Genomic DNA, 5,000 nt, shown 5'->3' with positions numbered 1-5,000 from the left:
TGTTGATTCACGTCCGCCATTTTCAGCGTGAGTCGAAGCGATATCACTAAAGGAACACCCTAGCTCTATTTTTAGATGCAAGGCTCATTGGGCTCAACACAAGAGCAATATTCTCCACATTATCGCTCTAATCGGAATTATTGGTTGTATCTTTAGGTAGGTTTGCAAACATGTGTACTTCTCATTAAGTCTCCCTTATACTTCAGCCATTTGGATTTCTCGCGATCCCAGAAGCTCCCTGTGATCTTAACTAGCATGCGTTTTAGAATTCTAAACATAGGTTTCTATCAGGGTACACTCAAGTCGACGGCTGGGCGCCGCGGACCGCTGCAGAAACCTATGTTTAGAATTCAAAAATGCGTGGCGCGACGATTCGGGACACTTCATGTCTCTGCCGCGCTACAGAGAGTGTCTGGTGTGCCGTGTCGCGGCTTCGAGCGGCGCATCCGGTGCCTCAGTCAAAGTTAATTCAGTGTGCGTGGTTATTAGTTTCTGTGTACAAGCTCGGCACTTGAAACTAGCACACAGTTGGCTGTAAAACTGTACAAAGACACAAATGATTTTGTACCCTCTGCTTGGTCTGTGTCCGAGTCGTACATGTAAGACTGAATGCTGATCCTCTCCTCCTTTCAATCTGCCTGTCTGTGTTGCAAACAAAGAGCGGGTCATGGCCCCGCCCCCTTGTTACGTTGGGCGGGAAGACGAAACTAGTCTACATGTGAAGCAACACACCCCTAAATCAGCGAACTGTGGACACGCCCCCAACATGACACTTTTTAACACATTATAATAAAAAAATCTCAATAGTGTTTTAAACTGAACCTAAACTGGCACACTCAGAGGAACCATAATATTATTATTAAATCATAAAAAAGAGGTTAACTATGTGCCCTTTAAATCTTTGTGGGAGAGGGACAAGTAGGAGAAGTTAATTTTACCGTGTATCAAATTGTGTATGAAAAAAGTCTACTTTAAAGTAAAGATATCAGTAAAAAGGTTATTTTTAAATGGGGTGTTATGAAAGCAAAAACATATTAAACAAGGCCAATATTGATTTATTAACTTATTAACAGATTATTCCCTAATTCCCCATGACTTATGTACTTACAAAGTATTTGCCCACTGGCAACTATAGTTGCCGCTTGAACATTTGACAAACTATATACAAAACTATAGATCTCTTGAAAGATTTGTTATGTTTGGAAGAATCTAGAGACCTTCATGCTTATGTTTATATATATTTGTGAACAAAAAATAATTTTAGTAACATGAAAATTGCCTTTATTTGGGAGGGTTTGCCTCCATTTTGTATCCTGGACTTAGAGGTAGGAAGCTGAAGGTCTCATGTGACAGGAAGTTAATCAATTCCCTTTTTTCTTTCTTGAAATCTTTTATTTGGTTGGTTGCTTGCATGTTGTTTAGAAATTAAGCATGTAAAACATGTAGAAAATTGCTTATAAAAGGAAAGTAGCAACTATGAACTTCGGCAACTAAGTTGTCGTTGGGCTTAAATGGGTTAATGATTGTTTTAAAAATTATTTGATGATTTTAGGTTTAGTTAACAATAATAAAACTGATTTTTATCACTTACATGTAATATATTGGTAACACTTTACAAAGATTTTCCATTAGTTAAAGTATTTACTAGTGTAAATTAAGAATGTACATGGTACTTGTCACGGATTGGCCAGGCTCTTCCACCAACATCACACATCGAGCACCTTCACCTGAGTATTAACCACGCACAGCTGCACCCAATCACTCCCATTCACTATATAAGCACACACCTCACTTCACTCATTGTCCGGTCTCGTTCCTACGAAGCGGACTCTGAGTGAACCACTTCCTAGGTTTCACTCCCCTGCGATCTCAGCATATATACTTACCTGTACTCTGTTTTCATTCCAGTCTGTCCAGTGTTCCAGTTGTCCTGTCAACGTTGTGTGTCTCGTCAGTCTGTCTTCCCCGCAAGTCCTCTGGTGTGTGCATTCGGTCATCCTTCTGTGTCTGTCATCCCACCTGGCAAAGAGAATCATCAGTTCATCCAAACTCCATTTCAACTCTCAATCATTATCCACATTACTCTGCTGTTGTAATAAACCTCATTTATACTTACTCCCCTTGTTTGTCCATCTGCTTCCGTAACAGAAGACCGGACCTTCAACTACCAACAGCATGAGCACTCACGATCCCCTTCAGGAGTTGGTGGATTCATTGAAGAGAGTGCTACTACCATCTGCTCCACTTCCCGAAGCACCACCAGCACCGAGCACTTCTTCACCGTCCACCCACTCATCCAGTCCCATGGCTCGACCAGCGCCCTACTCTGGCGGGGCGGAGGAGTGCAATGGATTTCTCCTACAATGTTCTCTGGTATTCACTATGCAACCCGAGTTATACCCTACAGATCGTTCCAAAATCGCTTTCATCATCTCCCTTCTCTCTGGGTCGGCTCTTCGGTGGGCTGAAACCATCTGGCAACAGTCTGGGCCGGTAACAAATTCCATTCAGTCATTCACCCAGTATTTCAAGGAGGTTTTTGGTCGCGCGGATGCTGAAGTAGCAGCTGGAGAACAGTTATACCATCTCAAACAGGGAGCCATGTCCACTCAGGATTATGCTCTCAGGTTCCGAACTCTGGCTGCTGCCAGCGGGTGGAATGAGCGATCTCTCCTCACAACCTACCGGCTCGGACTAGAGCCCAGCCTCCGGTTACAGCTGGCCGCCCTCGACGACACGATGGGATTGGAGAAGTTCATCCAACACTCTCTGCGCTGTTCCGATCGTCTGAGGGTCTACCAGCATGATCCTCCACCAGTATCCCAAGCACTCCTCCGTTCGCCAGAGCCAGCCGTCCCTCCAGAACCAGAACCCATGATCATAGAATCTGGTAGACTCACAATCACCGAGCGACAGAGGAGGCTGACCCGGGGTCTGTGCATATACTGTGGTGCCAAAGGACATGTCAGGCTGGACTGTCCCATTCGTCCAGCACGCTCTGTGGTGAGTTTGTTCAGTTCTCCCATTGAAAAGATGCATCCTCTCACCACTAATGTCCAGTTAACTACCCCTTCTGTCTCAGTTTCAGTCACAGCCCTCATCGACTCCGGGTCAGCAGGAAATTTCATCTCGCACGCCCTCTGTCGCCGACTACAGCTTAACACCGAAGCCTCGACGCACGTCTACCAGATTCAGCCCATAACCAACGATATCCATTCTCAGGCACGTATCCATCGAAAATGTGAACCCGTCAATCTCCAAGTAGGACTGCTCCACAAAGAGGAGATTCAATTTCTGGTTCTGGAGGGTGCATCGATGGATATCATCTTAGGGCGCCCGTGGCTGGTGAAGCACGATCCCATCCTCTCTTGGGGCACAGGAGAAATTAAGAGATGGGGAGAAGAATGCAGATCCAGCTGTTTTCCCGATCTACCCTTACAAATTCAAAGACCCCTTACCGTCTACGTCACGTCTGTCGAAAGTCCAGTCGAGAAAATATCCATTCAGATCCCGAAGATCTACTCCTCATACGAGGATGTATTTTGCCCCAAGAGAGCTTCCCAGCTACCTCCACATCGGCCATGGGACTGCGCCATAGACCTGCTTCCAGATGCTCCTATGCCCAGAGGTAGGATCTACCCGTTGTCCCTTCCGGAGACCAAGGCAATGGAGGAGTACATCCATGAGGCTCTGAGTCAGGGGTATATCCGTCCATCCACGTCACCTGCTGCCTCAAGTTTCTTCTTCGTGGCTAAGAAGGATGGAGGGCTGCGGCCATGTATCGATTACAGAACCCTAAATCAAGGTACAGTCAAGTTCCGGTATCCCCTTCCTCTCGTCCCTGCGGCCCTGGAACAACTCAGATCCGCCAAAATTTTCACCAAGTTGGACCTCCGCAGCGCCTATAACCTGGTGAGAATACGTGAGGGGGACGAGTGGAAGACTGGGTTTGTGACCCCTACTGGACACTACGAGTACCTGGTCATGCCCTATGGTCTGGTTAACGCCCCCTCCGTATTCCAAAACTTCATCCACGAAGTCCTCCGGGAGTTCCTCCATCTCTTCGTCATTGTATACATAGATGATATCCTGATTTACTCCCGGAGTGAGGCCGAACATCGCCACCACGTTGCGGAGGTCCTGAAAACCCTCAGGAAACACCGCCTGTACCTCAAGGCTGAAAAATGCTCCTTCCATTCACCATCTGTTCAGTTCTTGGGGTACATCATCGATCAAAGAGGGGTTCGTATGGACGAGGGGAAGGTCACTTCCGTCATCTCCTGGCCCGAACCAAAAACCATAAAGGAACTCCAACGTTTCCTAGGATTTGCTAATTTCTACCGACGTTTCATCCAGAATTACAGTCTCATCACCGCTCCGCTCACCAACCTGTTGAAAAATAAACCCAAAGCACTACCCTGGCCTCCCGAAGCCGCCGCAGCCTTCCAAAACCTAAAAGAATCCTTCACTCAAGCCCCACTGCTGACTCATCCTGATCCTGACTTGCCGTTTGTGGTCGAAGTGGATGCATCGACCACCGGAGTGGGAGCCATCTTGTCCCAATACCACGGTACTCCTTCATTACTCCATCCATGTGCCTATTTCTCCCGGAAGCTCAGCCCGGCGGAAAGGAACTATGACATCGGAAATCGAGAACTTCTGGCCATCAAGCTCGCCCTGGAGGAGTGGCGACACTGGTTGGAGGGGGCCAAACATTCGTTCCAGGTGATCACAGATCATAAAAATCTCCAATACCTAAAAGATGCTAAAAGACTCTGTCCTCGTCAGGCCCGTTGGTCATTGTTCTTCTCCAGATTTCAGTTCTCTATCTCATATCGACCAGGTTCAAAGAATATCCGAGCAGACGCACTTTCCAGAATTCACGACCAGCATGAAATTATTGAGACACCGGCCAAGATCCTTCCTGATCAGATCACTGTCTGTCCCATCCAATGGTCCGCTCCTACAGTAATCGCCACTCCAGAATCCAGAACTCCGCC

The sequence above is a fragment of the Danio aesculapii genome, chromosome 15, assembly GCF_903798145.1.
Source record: "Danio aesculapii chromosome 15, fDanAes4.1, whole genome shotgun sequence".
In the NCBI taxonomy this organism is placed as follows: domain Eukaryota; kingdom Metazoa; phylum Chordata; class Actinopteri; order Cypriniformes; family Danionidae; genus Danio; species Danio aesculapii.
The sequence above is the reverse complement of the archived record's forward strand: the minus strand, read 5'-3'. Positions refer to the sequence as shown.